The sequence below is a fragment of the Elaeis guineensis genome, chromosome 16, assembly GCF_000442705.2.
Source record: "Elaeis guineensis isolate ETL-2024a chromosome 16, EG11, whole genome shotgun sequence".
In the NCBI taxonomy this organism is placed as follows: Eukaryota; Viridiplantae; Streptophyta; class Magnoliopsida; order Arecales; family Arecaceae; genus Elaeis; species Elaeis guineensis.
Genome location: NC_026008.2, coordinates 30,909,140 through 30,927,388, shown reverse-complemented (window position 1 = coordinate 30,927,388; position 18,249 = coordinate 30,909,140). Strand labels below are relative to the sequence as shown.

At 36.5% G+C, this 18,249-nt stretch overlaps 1 long non-coding RNA gene across 5 annotated transcripts; it reads left to right on the top strand.

The window, feature by feature from the left end:
* The first annotated feature begins 471 nt into the window (after nucleotides 1-471).
* LOC105059336 (uncharacterized) lies at nucleotides 472-13,514 on the top strand. 5 transcript variants are annotated; one of them, XR_012137592.1, is made up of 8 exons: nucleotides 472-1,101; nucleotides 7,115-7,543; nucleotides 7,635-7,726; nucleotides 7,876-7,928; nucleotides 8,078-8,601; nucleotides 11,492-11,545; nucleotides 12,115-12,242; nucleotides 13,105-13,514. It is a non-coding gene; the product is annotated as an uncharacterized lncRNA (long non-coding RNA). The 5 variants fall into 5 exon arrangements; XR_012137590.1 differs by having other exon boundaries at nucleotides 7,806-7,928; XR_012137589.1 differs by having other exon boundaries at nucleotides 7,806-7,928; nucleotides 8,075-8,601.
* The last annotated feature ends 4,735 nt before the right edge of the window (nucleotides 13,515-18,249 follow it).

Genomic DNA, 18,249 nt, shown 5'->3' with positions numbered 1-18,249 from the left:
TTACTTGCTTTCCTTCAATTTCCTTCCAGGGAATGAAATGAGCTAGAATTAAAAATAAATAAAAGATTCCATCCATTTGTTGTGGTGCCCAAAAAGTAGTGAATAGCTTGAACTTGGAGAATTGTTTTATCAAGTGGTCCTTTCCTTCGTTCATTCGCACCAAAAAAAGGGTCCTTTTGGACAGAAATCCGTTCTCCCCATATTTAATTCATCTTCTTAACCTTCTATTCTGATCATACGTGTGTGTATATATATATATATATATATATGCGTACGTAAGTGTATATCTCACTATAAAAATTTGAATTTTTCATGACGTTTAGAAATTAAAATATTATAAAAATATAAATTATTTGATGATGTTATAAAAGATCGTTGATGAAATAGATCATTTACGATGTTTGGATAAACATAGTGAATTGCAACATCTTTACGTGATATTTGAGGCTAAAACATCACATTTTAGTCTATTTTTTTTTTTGTTTACATCTAGAGATTTTTTTTTATTTTGCCCGCTGTTCATCCCTGCCCCAAAATAAGTGCACCTCTCTTATACCAGTGCCCCAAAATAAATGCGGCGATCTCTGTTCTCCCGACACCACCGCCTCTTCCCCTCGCGACGCACGCCGCTGCCGGCCGTTCGCCTCCTCCGATGGATCGCTATTCGCCACCACACCACCGTTGTTCTCCCGACGCCACCGCCTCTCACCCTCACGACGCACGCCGCGGCCGTTCGCCTCCTCTCTGCACGGACCGCCATTCGCCGCCTCTCACGGATCGCCGTTTGCCACCTCTTACAGACCGCCATTCATCTCCTCTCACCTACACCACGCCACTCAAAGTCGCCGACCTCTCATTCATCTCCATTCGTCACCGACCTCCGTGGTCTGTTCGGACTTTCCATTTGCCGGCCATCGCCATCTTTCCGAGGTGTCGTCGTCGTCCCAACGGCACTTCCTCCATCGCTGTCGTCGTCGCCAATTTTCATCTTCTTCTGAGGTCTTCATCTTCTTCCTCCCTCACCATCGTCGGTCTTTCCGTCTTTGCTTACCACTGTCATCGTCACCACCATCGTCATCGCCGTTCCTATTGCTAGTTTAGGTATTGCTTTCGGTATTGCTCCCTGATCATTTCAATGGAGTATTTTGCTGATTCAATCTGATAATTTCTCTGTTCATATTCCCTGTGGGCTGTGGGCTATGGTGATAGGTACTAATCAAATAAAAAAAAATGATTTGCATGCTTTGACATTAGATTGTGGATATATTTTCCCAAGTTAACATTAGATTGTAAATAATTTATATGCTTTGAGGTATTTGTTGGTTGCTAATTAATTAAGGTGTAAGAAAATAAATTTATTAGGTGAGATTATCTTTTATCTATTGTTTGTCACTAAAGTATGAATCAAAAAGAAAACAATGCAAGAATCTCCTTTTTCTATTATTTGTTACTAAAGTATAATTCAGAGAGAAAATTAAAAAGAAAGTAATAGAGAACGCAAGCAGGCATTGTTAGTTCAAAAAAAAAATCATAGTATATGGTAGCTAGGGCACACATTGTAGGACTGCGAATATGGATGGTTTGCCAGGATCAAAATCATATTTTAAAATAAAAAAATATATCAAAGCTTGCTCAACTAATGTAAATTTTCTTAATTAAATTAGCAAGAATATAAGTTGACCATTCTCTGGTGCCACGTGGGGTGTGTGTGTACATATACATATACATATACATATACATATGTATGTATGAATGTACGTCTATGTGGGCGAGAGAGAGAGAGAGAAAGGGAGGTATTATAAAAAAATAAAAAAATATTTAGATGTGAGTTGTAGGAGAATGCAAACATTTAGAGGTTTAATTCAGACCAGCCAAATACTTGACCTAAATAAATAATTCATGTTTTTCGGTATTAATATCTGCTTTACTGTTTTTCTTTCTTTGCTCTTTTTTCTTGCCATTTCTTTTGTAAAGACGTGATTTAAATGGCACATTTGATAAAGTTTGTTTGGATTTTAATGATAGGTATTTGTATATAATATGGATAAGTGTTGGATGAATTGTGTTAAGTTCTCTCGTGAATACATAGAGGGAGTCAAATCGTTTATGACTTTTGTGACTCAAAACAAGGGTAAAGATTGCGAAATTCGATGTCCTTGTTCATATTGCTTGAACATTTATATAGAGTCTCAAGAGAATATCTTCAATCATCTATTGAGATTTGGCATAGATCAATCACACATCCAATAGATATTTCATGGCGAACGGGGAGAATTTCAATTCCCCAATAATCAAGATAGATTTTCATTTGTAGATATAAAAAGTGACGAGTTAGGCAATGACTCAAATGAAGATGATGATGATGATGGGATAAGAGACTTGCTATGTGACGTTGGTAGTTTCTTTAATGATTGTCTTATTGAAAAAAACTTGGAGGCTTCTATAGGTGCTAGCCATTCTTATACCGATGCCTTTAATGATTTATTGATCGAAGCTACCGAAGAGTTATATCCGGAATGTACAAAATTTTCAAAATTATCATTTAGTGTAAAGTTGCTCCATTTGAAAGTATACAACAAATGGAGTAATAAATCTTTTGATATGCTATTATCATTGCTAAGAGATGCCTTGCCTAATGGTCAATCCTTGCCAAAATCTTATTATGCAGCAAATCACTTTCTATGGAACTTGAGCTTAGATTATGTACCAATACATGCATGTAAATATGACCGTGCTCTTTTTTAGAAAGAGTATGAAAACTGTGTCAGTTGTCCAAAGTGTGGAACGTTGAGATGGATGATTAATGATGATAATGGTAAGAAGATCTCTTATAAAGTGTTACGATACTTTTCGTTGAAATTTAGACTGCAACGATTATTTATATCGAGAAAAACAGCTAAAGAAATAAGATAGCACAAAGATAGACCTAGAAGTGAGAGTAACACCATGATTCATCCATCTGATGGTGAAGCTTGGAAGTACTTTGACGAACAGTATCCAGAGTTTGCTAGAGAACCTCGTAATGTGAGGCTTGGCCTAGCAACGGATGGATTCAATCTATTTGGCAATATGTCTGATGCCTATAGTATGTGGCCTGTTATTCTTTTGGCATATAATTTATCCCCTTGGATGTGCATGGATGAGTCATTCTTTATGCTGTCACTGCTTATTCCGGATCCGAAAGCACTGGATAGAGACATTGATATCTACTTGAAGCCATTAGTAGATGAATTGAATGAGTTATGGGATAAAGGTATTGATATTTTCGATGCTTCGTATGGCCAAAATTTTCGCCAAAATTTTCAATGCATGCAGTTCTATTATGGACTATTAATGATTTTCAGCTTATGGTAATATTTTTGGATGGATCACTAAAGGATATATGGCATGTCTTGTTTGTAATAAGTATACCCCTTCTCGTAAATTGAGAAGCAAGATTGGTTATCTGAGCCATCGGTGTTTTCTTCCTCATGACCATGCATGGAGAAAGAGCAAGAGGTTTGATGGCAAGATGGACTATCGACCCTCACCTATCTTACTAAATAGAGATGATGTGATGCAACAACTATTTCATTTGAAGAACATAGACTATGGAAAGCATCCTAACAATAAAAGAGATCGAGATCAGTAGAAGAGTTGAATTGGACAAAAAAGAGTATTCTTTTTGAGTTGCCATATTGGTGTAAGTTGAAATTGAGGTATAACCTTGATGTCACGCATATTGAAAAGAATATTTGTGACAATATCCTTGATACCTTGTTAAATCTTCAAGGTAAAATGAAGGATACTATCAAGGCTAGACTTGACTTGGAAGATATGAAAATTCGAAAGGAATTGCACTTGGTGAAGAGAAATGATGGATCCTATATAATTCCTCCTACATGCTACACAATGTCAAATACTGAAAAGAAGAGTTTCTGTGAGTTTCTTAAAGAAATAAAATTTTTGGATGGGTATGCATCTAACATATCTCTATGTGTCAATATTGAGGAAAAGAAGATTATGAGACTAAAAATCCATGATTGTCATATTCTCCTACAAAGTATTCTTCCTATAGGCACGTGTGGAATCTTGAAGAAGGATGTGACGGCTGCATTGATGGAGTTAGACAACTTCTTCCATCGAATATGTCGTCGAACTTTGATTGTGGATGACATCGAGAAGATGTGTACAGACAAATCCTTGAAGCTATGCAAACTTGAAATAATTTTTTCTCCAGCTTTCTTTGATGTGATGGTATATTTGACTGTTCATTTGCCAAATAAAACCCTGCTAGGTGGACTAATGGTATATCGATGGATGTATCCAATCGAGAGGTATCATAGTAACTTCTTTTATATTCTGAATTCTAAATTTAGATAATTATTTATGTTATATAATTATTCTAAATTTTGAATTTAGGTTTTTTGGCTCTCTAAAGAGATTTGTTCGAAATAAAGCTCGTCCAGAAGGGTCTATTACTGAGGCGTATGTAGTCAAGGAATATTTGTCATTTTGTTCTATGTACAGTGACATAATGTGGATGAGCAACATAATGATAAAGCCAATGACAGTGACATAACAATATTTTTCCAACAAGTTAAGATATTTGGAGCAACTCAGTTTATTTTTCTATCCAAAGAAGAGCAAGATATAGCTCATTGGTATATGCTTGCCAATTGTGAAGAGATGAAGCCTTATTTTGAGTAAGTTTTTACTATCTAAATTTTATTATTAAATATTCGATATAGAAATATGGTACTTAATAATATTTTTTTGTTAGAGAGTATAAGGTTGAGCTGATGGATCAAAGTTCGTTAAATATTGAGAACAGACATAGAGAATAATTTTCTTTGTAGATAGAGTATCGGGTGAGAACACAAACTCTATGAATTGTTTGTGTGCATACATGTTGTATTTTCATATATTCAACTAATATAATTTATTTTACATAATCATAGATGACAACATTGTACAGACCAAGCGAGGAAAATAAAATCGAGTCTTTATATACGTTAGAATGTAGACCTCATATTTTGGTACAAAAGTACTCGGGATGTATTGCAAACGGCATGCAATTCCACACTAAAGTTCGTGATTCTCATAAAAAGTTGCAAAATAGTGGTATTGCGGTAAAAAAAAACCATGGAGATGATATCATCAATTTCTTTAGGGTATCAACAAACATTATTCAATTGGATTATGTCAAAAATAAAAGTGTTGTTCTTTTTAAGTGCAAGTGGTACGATCTTGGATCTAAAAATGCTAATATCAAGATCGATGGAAATGTGCAAAGCATAAATGTAACCAGATTATGGTATAAGAATGATCAATTTATTCTTACAAACCAAACGAAGTAAGTTTATTATTCACAAGATACGAAACTAGGACAAAACTGGCGTGTTGTGCAAGAATGTCAGCATAGTTATGTATATGACATCCCTATTGGCGCAACAACAGAAGAAGATTCTGATGAAGAAGAGAGTCTTGAAATGACTCCTGCAAATATTAAAGAATGTCACATAGAGTTATTAGATAGAGATGATATCGAACCTGATATAACAGATGACACTTTGTTGAATACAATACGAGATTTACATGATGAAGTAGAAGAGTTAGCCACAAGGGATAGTGAGAATGAAGATGATACCTTGGCAGAATATTGCACCGAACATGATGATGAACAGAATGATGATGACAAGGACCGTGACAATGATTTATTTTGATTCCCAATTGCCCAATGTCATGCAGCAAATTATTGTTTCGTTGGTGTGGCTGATTTGGAGTTGGTAGGTGCATCTTACTGGTATAATTCTGATTGCAGCATTGATATTTTTTCTTTCTCTAACTATTGTTTTCCTGTGATGCAATTATGAGGTTGCGATGATCTTTTTCTGAGAACTCTATAGTGTAAACATACATAAAAAATTGCATATACATATGTATAACAGTAAACTGCCTACACATGTATATAGACTATGCAGTGCTAAACTAGCTTTAACTTAATGATAAACTGTCTACATGAATATCTTAAAGTTGACCTTAGTTGATTTAGTTTAATGATTATAGATAGTGCCATCTGCCACACTAAGAATTTGTATATGCTATTTGAGATATAGTAAACCCAACTGATTAATGCTTAATAAATGTGAATACTCTTTGTTTAGCAACATCCAAATATTTACCAAAATCTTGCAATATGGACATGGACATAAAATGGTGTTATCGATACCAATATATTCAAAGTATAACAACTACATCTATGAACTTGTACATTATTATGTAGTATGTAAAATATTAAATGAACATGCCAAATGGCATTAGAGAAATATCCAGGAAGAGAGGGAAGAAAAAAAGAAAAGAAATGCCAAGAACCATAAAACTATCTATTAATACCTAGTAGCTGTCTAAAATGGGAGCATGGCACCACTAACGTTATTGTCATCATAATCTCCAATAAGAGATCACTTGAATTGGCTCCAACTGATCATTAGAAAAAAATCAAAAAAAAAAAAAAATCCTCTACGGTAACATGAATCCTCTGCCTTCTATGCTTGTAGATATTATTTCTCCTTGACTAATCACAACCTCAACCTGCAAATCTTGTTCCATTACAATGGGTTGGCATTGCTGATCAAATTGAGATGCATCACAGTTTGAGTTTTTTTTTTTTTTTTCCACTGTCAATTGTCCAACCAATGTTACAGTCTACATCTTTGAGCGAGAATGGCCTGCCGTTAAACATCATACAGTCATCCTAGTGAAAGAGAGGAGACGAGGCTTCATTTAAGGACAAATATTCATTTATAAAGCACTAAGGACCTATTTGGTACTGCCCCTTATTTTTAATTTTAAAAGTAAGATGACAGAAACTGAGACAAAAACATGTATAATACTATCACCTTCATTTTTTATTTTTGAAAAATTATTTTTTGGGAACTCTATAGTGTAAACATGAATAAAAAATTACATATACACATGTATAATAGTAAACTGCCTATATATGTATATAGACTATGCACTGATAAACTAGCTTTAACTTAATGATAAACTGTCTACATGAATATCTTAAAGTTGACCTTAGTTGATTTAGTTTAAAATCTTGACATTGATTTCATTTGACTATATATTGCAGGTATTCTCATAGCACTGGGATTGTCTAAGAAAAAAAAAAAATACCAGCAGCCATCAATCTAGATCCACCGCATTCCACTCAGCAACCAGCGATCCAGAGAATGGTCTTGCCGTCACAGTTACGGTCAAGATACGAGCAGCTTCTTCAAAGCTGTGACATTGTGACTACACTACCTTCCTCTTAGTCGCCACCAGCTCATATTTCACCAGCTTCTCTGGATCCAACACCATCAGAAGTCACACCTTTAGTTCCATCTCTGGCTGATATTGCACCCCCTCTATCTAGGTACCAGCAGCTTCTTCAGAATCATGGTATCGTGGCTCCACCACCTTCCTCTTAGTCACGATCAGCCCACATTCCATCAATTTTTCTAGATCCAACACCAGCAGAAGTCACACCTCCTGCTCCTGGAGCAAAGAAAAGACATAGGTCAGTATAACTTGCATTATGTTTGAATGTAAATATCTCCTTTAAAGAATCTACTTTAGGTTGACTGGCATTAAGTTTTCTTTCTTTTCAGCTAACATGTGAGCATACAAAAAATTCAGAAGTTTTGTCAAGTGCCAAGCAAACACTGGGTCAAAAGCTTTTATACCTATACGGCATGAGATTGTGAGATGTCGTACTTTTATTATGACTAATATCATTTGACATTTAAGTTTCTTGCAATAGTAACTCATCTTTTAAACAGAGTGAGAATGAATTGAATGGAAAAAAGTATGATCGAATTATATTGTGGTATCATACTCATTACACCCCAGGTCATGGTGACACTCCAGATAGATGGACAACTCCCGAGTGCGAGGCAAAATGGGTGAGGATACTGCACAAAAATAAAATTATGATTACTATTTTAAGTGAGCTTAGTTTTTGTTTTGGAATTAATCCTCTTCGAATTTTATTAGAATGAAATGATGCAAGTGCTAAAGCAGTCTATAATTGATGGTCATTCTATGATAGTAGACTAGATATGCGATAAAGTTTTGGGGACCAGACCAGATTATGTCTATGATTTGAGAGTTAGACCTCGTCCAGAAGAAAAAAATTTCTCTTTTATGTCTAAAAAGAGACTTCAAAAAGAGTTGGAGCAGTCGCAAAAGCATAATCAAGATATGAAGAATGAGATTGTAGAATTAAGGTGCAAATGGAGCATCCACAAAAGATTTTGGAAGCTTTATATGCATCACATAATATCTCTTTATCAGATTTATGACGTAAGTTACTTAAGTTATTTTTTTAATGTATCCTTAAATCTTTTTTATAAGCATAATAGAACAATATATGTATTTTATTACTATAATATATAGGCAATTAATTGATTATGTTTTTCTTTTTGACATGGATCCTATGATTCAAGAACTTGTGAAGACATGGTTTTGAGGACATGCATGGCTGAGGGACCTTTTGCGCTTTAGATTGTCAACTTATGAACTCATTTGTTTTGTTATAGACAGTTGGATAATGAGTTTGTTTGCTTTTGATTAGAGGTGAATTGTTTGCTATTGGTAGAGATATGATCTCTTGATACTTTTAGTTGGAAATACCATCTCTTTGGATGCCTAGATAATTTACTTTTTGGATTATAAACTTTGTGTATGGATTCATCTTGATTATGAATTGCATGTGAGTTCATACTTTAAGTGTTGAATGATTTGTTGACTGAAAATAGATGATTTATTTGATATTTGAATATATACTATGAAATATAATATTTTATACAGATTATAATTGAACTATCAACACTATAGGAATTTTGACTTTTGCTGATGAATATTTTTGGTGACAGACATAAAACCATTACCAAAAATTACCTTTTGGCAACACTTTCTATAGAGTGTCAGCAAAAGATTGATTTTTTTCCGATGCTTTCTCTAAGTGTCACCATAAATCACACTTTTGGTGAATTTCGATCACCACCGGTTATACTATTGATGACATTTTTGGATACTTGTCACCATAGGTTAGACTTTTGGTGACGATTTTGATTTATCATCACCATAGGTCAGACTATCCCAGCCAAAAAATCCGCACGCATCCCTTTCTTTTTTGCGGGATTTTTTTTTTCACACCTTCCCTCTTCCTGCCGTGCGATTTTTTCTCACACCTTCTCTTCCCACCCGGGATTTCCTTTCCGAGTGCTTGTTATCTCCCTCGCGCTCTCGATCAGAGGATCCCCAAATTTGTCGACGACCGCTTGAACCTCTACATGATATAGAGTTAAATAAATATTTCTTTAACTTTGCTGCTTATATGCAGCAAAACTAAAAACAGACTTCTTAAAATTTTCAAACTTATCAAGTTTGATACAAGACAAGCTTTAATATATTGTGTAACGAAAGCTGAAACTGTAACACATTAATTTGCACCTTTCATAATCTGATCTAAGGTCCTTATGCTGACTAGAAAACTGAAATTTTGACACGCTTGTGGTATAGTTAGCATATTTTTGGTAAAACCTATTCTCATCTACTTGAGAATATTTTTGGTAAAACTTATTCTCATCTGCTTGAGAACTAGGTGAGAATTTTTTCTAAACTTCTATTTTAAATCTGTTCAGTTTTGCATTCTTCTCTTATTAGACTTATAGTGGCAAACCTGAACAGTTTGATGGATCATGTTCTAGGAGGTGGCAGAACCAGGTGAGGTACTGTCTCAGCACCCTGGGCCTGGTCTTAGCTTTCTAGCTATCTTGGACCCTACACCCAGTGATAAGTCTGATTGAGGGTCAAACCCACACACTATTTCGGACCCATCACCCTCTACCTTGAAGCTTAGATCCTATTCTAGGTGTCCTCAGTTTATAGCAATGGTACCTTAAGAGATTGGCTTTCTTTTCAAGAACCGAATTCTTGGTGCATTATCAGATTGTTTGTATGATCTTTATTGCTCAACAAAAAGTACCAAATAACTCTGGAATGCTTTGGAAGGTGAATATGACCTAGATGATGCAGGCCTAGATAGGTTTGGAATTTCCTGATTCCATAGTTATGTAATGATAGAGGGTAAACCTGTTAGTGAACAGATTCATGAGTATCAAGAACTGCTTAAGGGAGCTGAACTCGTAGATTAGTATAAGGATTATTTACTCGGAACCGGATCCTATGCCGGCCAGCTAGCCGACGGTATGAGTCAGTATACCCCTATACCAGACCCAAACCGATATGGAAATGATGGATGAACCGGGAAGAAAAAGAGAGAGGAGGGAAGAAAAGGAAGGTTGGCAGTGGCCATTGGAGGGTCGTGGAGGCCCTCGGAGGGCCCTCGAGGTTTCTCGGGCTCTGCAGTCTTCTATGAGAAGAAATGAGAGCAGAGAGAGGGGGGAAGGGAGAGAAGAGGAGTGAAGGGAAGGTGATCAGAAGGCTGTCAGAGGGCCTAAATCCACCCCGTAGAAGTTGTGGGTTTGAAACAAAGGCAACCTCCTGTTTTGTCGTGTTTTTAAAAGAATACGGTAAATAGTGAAGTCAGGAATGGATTTGCTAGCATATGATCATTAGTAGTGTTAACCGTCTGTATCTAACTCTATGGCTTTACCATATTTATGATTAGTTGAAGACTGGTTCAAGGACCTAGGTCAAGAATTAGTTCACTATGGTTCATGAGATTGAAATTGTCAACACTAAAGTGTGAGTTCGAGTCTAGAAGACACCTACACCGTTAGCACTGTATAAGTTGTGCAGAAAATTAATTTATTAATTTGAAAGTGTTGAACCATGTGAGGGACTTTTAGAATTCGACCTTCCCTAATTAATTTATTAACTATTTTGAGTTTTTTAAGTATTTTATTTTCTTAAATTCATAAATTTTTTTAAAAAAACTTTTATCTTTCTTATCTCTATTTGATGGGTTATTATTTTTTAACGGTGGTGGCTTGTTGAGGGATTTGTGGGCTTGTTGCAAGACTTGAGGTCTGTTGGAGAAAATCTCTATCCATGCTGTTGAGGCCCAATGTTATATTACATGGGTTTATATAGGAGTCCTTCTGAGAGCGGAATACCATCATTGAAAGACTTGTAGTCTTCCAAGTTATTATTTTCTAGGCTCGTCTTCCCATCGAGGTTTCTTTCCTTCCCAATTTGTTTCTTTGTTTTCTAGGCCATGGAGAAAGGGTTGGTTCTATTGCCTCCAGCTATCATGCACACAGAATAAGGTTGCTGAGAACCTGGGGTTGTATAATGGGGCTGCTGTTCCCACCTGGACCTACATATAAGGTAGGTAGGTATTTTAGGTTTTAGGGCAGGGATAGTTATGCCTCATCCAGGCCAGATTCTCTATTTTCTTTGACTTTTATATGTGGGTGCATGATTCTTGATAATTATCAGATTAATTTCTATTAGTTAGTCCCAACATCAAGGTCCTGATGTCGTGTTGGCTTTGCAGGATCTAGCATCAGTGGTCCCAAATCTTGAACCAGCAGGAGTTGATCTTCTCTCGGTATGTGTACTAACAAAGCTGCTTAGTCAATCTGTTGTTTCTTGTTTCCTGTGTCATATATGCTCGGGCATTGCTAGATTTATGCATTTGAGTATCAATACCATGCTCCTGGTTTCTGATTCTCTCTCACTCAAGGTGACCATGCATAGTGCATGACAAGCATAATTGGCTTAACCTACACATATTCTAGCTTAGCTATTCTCTAGGTACACACAGTCATTAAAAATGTCAGTTGCAGAATAAGTTTATATATTGGGATGCAGAAAGGAGGCTGCCTTTTTTTTTTTTTTTTCCTGAATTCTGATGACTGGTGAGCTTGCAAGCAGTGGCCTGGTTAAGTTCGGATCTGAGTAAGTGGATCGTCTCTGATGTCCCTTCTGCTGTGACCATATGGTCATACTGAAAAAAAATAAATCAACAATATGCTTGTTCCTGATGTGGAGATGCTCATTCGGCATTCCTTTGTGAATTCACCTGCAGTTGGGAAGGAAGAGCAAAGTAGGGGTCTTAGATGCTTATGGATGGTTTTTCTGGTTGCTGACTATTTAATTAATGCTCATGTTTCGCAGAAAATGCTTTGCTTTGATCCAAGCAAAAGAATCACAGCTCTGAGTGCTCTTGGGCATGAGTACTTCAAGGATCTTGGGATGATACCTTAAGCAGCAATTTCATTCTTCCCTGCTGTATATTATCTCAGGCAAGTATATCTGATGAGTTGCGACTCTTGGTTTTGAGTCTGAATTACGTGTTTCCTTTGCCCCTTTTCCTTGCAACCGGCTTCTGAAGAGAAGTGGAAAGCCGAGCTGGGAACTGGGATTGTCCTTGTTAGAAGATTGTCAAAATTGAAAGCGAAAAACAGAGAAGAAAAAGAAAATTGCAACCCTTTCTTGTTCAAGAGAGTAGTTTATGGCTTACCTACGTTGCCGGGATGTTATCGTGTGAAGCCTCGGTTTCCTGCATTAATTGGAACGAGCAACGTACCCGCACTGCACGGCGGGCTTAAATTAAACAAAGATTAAAAAATGGAGATAAAATTATAATTAAAATTATAATAATTTTTCAAAGTTCTTGTTAGTTTGGTCTTCAACAGCTGTGATCCTTAACATAGATATGAAATATGAAATAAACGGTACATAAACAGTCTTCCAAATCAATCGAATTTTGTTTAGCGTCATTGGATTTCTTCGAATTTGATTTATGAAGAGTGGATATTCATGGAATCCTTCACGAATTTTCGTTGGAAGGAGATCCGTCTCCAGAACTGCAAAAAAAAAAAAGAATATATGAATTTTTAGGTGGTCAGGAATTTTGTAATATAGTTTAAGAATAAAGGATAAAGGCATATATATTGTAACTATCTAAATTAAAGCATCTTAATCTCAGTTTCTTCGGCTGTGAGATAGACAATGATTCCCTATGATGCATTGTAATCAATACTAATCTACATCTTAAAGAAAAAAATCAATCAAATTATTTAAAAAAATATTATCGGATCATGCTGGATAATCGTTTTGTAGGAGTATTTTTCAAAGAAAGTTCATTGTATATTTTCTTCTCAGGAGATGAAAAAATCGGGTCATTTGGTTTTTTTACGGAGCTTGAAGAGTCGGGTGCAAAACGTCCTTACGCATCAGCATGCTGAAAGTCTTTTTCTTCAAAGATGCTGGTTATCTTGAAGTTAATCACCTCGTCATTGGAAATTTGGCTGTCGAAGGGAAGCTGAAAGATGTATGTGTCGGCGAGGATTTTTCTGTCTGGGAGGATGAAACGGTCTGATCTTGGATCTGTTGTAAGGCTAATCACAAGTACTCTAATCACAGATATTCTGACCAATCGTTGAGCTATCTTTTCGAAAGCTATAAAATTTGTTATATCCGTATGATCCTTGGCGATAATACTTAACTTGTATCCAAGTATTGGAAAACTTAATGAATTGTTATCCTAGATAAAAAAAAAATTTCCCTTGCATAAAGCGGAGTTATAATTCATGATAAAGTGATGATACCATGGAATTGGAGATTGGTCATTTTAACCACAGTAATTGCATCAGAAATTATCATCATAAACTTTCACCGTAGCTTTACAACTGTAGTATGCTTTGTACCACCAGTTATATGATGTATCTATATCTTTAATAATCGTTTTACACGTAAACTTCGTATCCTAAAAGAAAAAGGAATATGAAAGAACTGAATATAAGAATATTCTGACCATCGAATAAAGTCATATTGTTATCTGAAATTCTCGGTGATCCAATCCCAACAATTCTTCTATCATTTTCTTGTTCGTTTTGCTTTCATCATGCAGACTAATAATAGTATGATTGAGCGGTTTAGCATATTTGATTGGTTGGGCCGGCAAGATCATGCTTCATCAAAATCAAACATTATATTTATGCGGCAACAAACAAAATCATTCATCTAATATACTTGTTTTTAAAAAAAATTTGTCAGACCTGCTTCAATGGTCTCCAACCTCTGGTATTTTCAAGGATATAAAAAATCTCGAGGCTGAACATGATGATAGGCATATTTTGTCTAGACAGTAAAAAAGATGTAAAGTATTTTTAAGATTTAGATATTAAATTAACCATATCAAATTCAAAGCAGGAAGAAAATTACCTCGATGAGTTCTCATAGTCATTCCCGCAAATATTGAAAAGACAGTTGAATTAAAAATATGTGAAACAGTCATATCTATTATTTTTTATCTTAGATTTTTTTTCTCTGTCCCCGAATTATGCAGATGAGCATTTTACCAAAAAGATAGTAAAATAATGCTATAGAATAAAAAAATATTAGAAGAAAAAAATTAGTCATAATAAATATTCAGTTCTTTTCTCAAAAAAGTGAAAAGAAATATTAAGTAATTATATCCTTTTTGCAATCAATTGATATTTTTTTTTACAATCATCGATTTTTGTTAATGATCATTATAACAAAAAATCAGTCAGTTCATGCTCGGAAAAGAAAAGAAATACTTAATAATACATTCAATTTTCCATCCCGCTTAGGTATTTTACTTTTGCTTGGCAATTTATGGTAACTTTTTTTTTGGATAGAATCAAAAAAGATTCAAAAATCAGATACCATTGATCCAGCAAGGAATTTTCATACTTCAAAAAAAAAGTTCTATTGCTTAAAAAGCATATTTAATTTTTTATCACCTCAATTTTTTTTTCCTCTGTTTGGAAATTTTTCTTTCTTTTTCTTTTTAAGAAAGGCCAATATCATGTAGCACCTATGTTGCAAGAAAAAATATTTCTATCAAATTAATTCAGACATAAAATCATGTATTTAGATTTTTTTTTTGCATAATATATGTATGAGGATGCCAGCACGAATAGAAAAAAAAAGAAAAAAAAAACTCCATGGGTTTCCTATGGGCAGTGCACGCATAAATCATTTTGTGCGTACGCCCCTTAAATAACCCTATCCCATCCCCATCCTTCTATCCCACCGCCTCCCCCAAAGCCGAACACCCTCCTCTCCTCTCCACTGCTAACCACACCCCTCAAACCCCTCATTTCCTCCATTCATCTATCGGATCCATGACCGAGGCTTTCCTCTTGCCAGATGCCAACATACCCTCTCGTTTCTCCCGCTCCGGTGACTCCTGCAAACCCGCTCCCACTTGGCCGCCGTCCAATCCCCGAAGCCCTTAAGGGATTTTCGACTGTTAGTCAGATTTCCACCCATCACTCGTCCCATACCAGCCTCCTCCTTATGTGGATTTCCACAGTTGGAGGTGGACGTCAGAGAGCTGAGGGCCAATCCCTACCGCCGCAACGCACCGTTAGCAAGGTGCGAGGGTGCTGACTTGTTGTTGGGTTCTTTGCTTCCGATAACTTCTATCACCCCATCCCTCTTCCCCCCCCTCCGGACCGCCCTGGATTCAATAGTCCCTCTCTATTTTTTTCTTTCACTCTCCTTATCCCTCTATTTTTTTTATTTTGTACTGGACATCTCCGTCGGCATCTACTTCTCCATGGCCCCAATCCCAACCCTAGCCCGGATCATCGTGATTTCGACCCACTCTTTCTAGCCCTAAACATCTGACATCCCGACGGCCGTCTCCGAAAATCAAGCACCGGCTATAGCCTAAGCTTTAACCCACCACCTGATCCCCCTACTTTGGACCATCACCACCCCTCGTCGTGCACCTTCTCTGCTAACCCCCACCCCCTACCCCTCCCTCAACACAGAAGAACAAACCCTAACCTTAGTGTCATAGACCACCGAGCCAACTTGACCCAACTTGACCGCAGGCCCGGACCCAAGCCTATTCGAAACTCCGAACTGAACCCAAACCATCAATCTAACATAGACCTTCTGATGAGGACATTGATTATAGACTCAACACTAGACCTAAATTAGAACCCAGCCCTCTTGGAAGACACAGACTTAGCCCAACCCTTATCCTGAGCCCAAACCACATAATGTCGTCACTGAACATTGGCCCGACCACATCCCAAAACCCAAACCCTCTAAAAGAAAAAAAAAAGAGAACCAGGAACCTGACGCCCAGCAACCCTCCCAGCACTGTTATCTTCCCCTCTCTATCCAATGTCACCTCGAGCCAGCTCCTTTTATCTTCTCTTTTCTTCCTCAATGCGATCATGGATGACTCCAAGAGTACTGTCCATGGCATTTTCTGAGAATTGGAGATTGTAGCATGCAGCAACCTTCCCAAACCCAGATCAACAGTGGCAATGCATCTACGTTGATCGCAATAACCCCATCTCTCACGTGATGTAGCATGGGAGGAGGATGGCTGTCTAAGTATACAACAACCCCCCGTGCCTCTGATGGTTGAAGGACTTTAAAACCTTACCTCAACTTGAACCGGTCCTCCTTCCTTAGATGATGCATTATGGGGAATGGATGGTTACAGTACACCTGCAGCAACCACCCCATACAGTCTGATGAGTCCAAACTAAAAGAAACAATGCCAAAAAAAAAAAGCAAAATTACTTACCCTACAATCCAATCTTCCACTTCTTGTCGAACATTACTGGGAGAAGGGTATTTATAACCCCATCTTTTTCAACCTATCTGACATCTCAACCTATCTTATGGTCTTTTGATCGAGCAGTCTCCTCCATCGATCAGAGTTGTCATTAGGATATCTTATTCGAGATCTCCAGGCTATCATTTCTCCTGAATCTATCAGGAGTGCCTATCTGGAGACTACTCGATGGAATGAAGTCCCATCCTGCAATGAAGATCCAAGGAAGGTTCTGCAGTCAGGTGGATGCATGTGGAGCACGTGTTTTCTCTTTTTTTAAATGCTAGATAAATGAAGGTAAAGCCTGATAGAATATGTAATGGTGGTGGAACACACAACAATAGTATGAGAAACTATATAAAATAAAGGAGCAATACAACTTTTTCTTGCAAGCCCTCTCTTTTCTTTTTCTATTCTTTGATACTACTTCACTACTCCATACATTCTACAACAACCACCTATTTATAGGTATAAGAAATGACCATTTGACTCTCCTAATAAATTTATCATTTAGATTCCCATGTGACTCTTGGATTTTCCATATGACCCTTAATTTTTCAATATGACTCTTAGTTTTTGTCATTACAATTAAGTTTACAAAATTTAATATGACCTTTCGATTTCTTCAATACAATTAATATTTGCTTTTACCAACACTCCCCTTAAATTTAATTGTTCTTTCTTCATCATGCCAAGAGAACTTTTAAACTTGATGAAGAGCTCTACTCCTAATGGTTTAGTAAATATGTCGGTAACTTGATCTTGTATCTTCACATACAGTAGCTCTACTTCTCTGTTCTTCACATGTTTTCGGATTGAATAAAAATACACATCAATATACTTGCTTCTTTGATGATACACCAAGTTCTTTCCTAGTGCAATAGCCAACTTGCTATCAATGCTTATCTTGGTAGGTTCCTTTTGCTCAAAATGAACTTTCTTCAACAAGCTTCTTAGCCATATAGCATGTGATACACATGCGGATGCAGCAATATATTCGGCTTCACATGTAGAAAGAGTAACAATAGGTTGCTTCTTTGACATCCATGAAAAAGCTGCATCTCCCATAGAAAATATAAATTAGGAAGTACTCTTCCGGTCATCCATGTCTCCTGCCCAATCACTATCTAAATAGCCCACAAGTTCAAAGTTACTATGATGAGAATAAAATAGTCCATCAGTGATAGTACCTCAGATGTAATGAAGAATTCTCTTCGCTGCCTTTTAGTGCATTAATTTGGGCTCCTCCATAAATCTGCTGAGTAGGCCGATTGCATATAGAATATCTGACCTAGTATATGTCATGTACCTCAGACATCCTACTAAGCTTCTATAGAGAGTAGGGTCCACAATCTCTCCTTCATCTTCTTTTGACAGCTTTGCTCCACAATCAACAGAGGTGCTCATAGGGTTACAATCTTTCATCTTGAATTTTTTCAAGATTTTTTTGGCATAACCTTCTTGGGATAAGAAAATTCCTTCTTGATATTGTTTGACCTCCAAACTCAGAAAATATGTTATTAACCCCATGTCTGTCATCTCAAACTCCTTCATCATGGCATGCTTGAACTCCTCAAATATTTGTGGATTATTACCTATAAAAATAAGATCATCCACATACAGACACACAAGTAGAATGTTAGAATTTTTCTCCTTTACATACACAGCATGCTCATAAGGACATTGCTTGAAGCCAT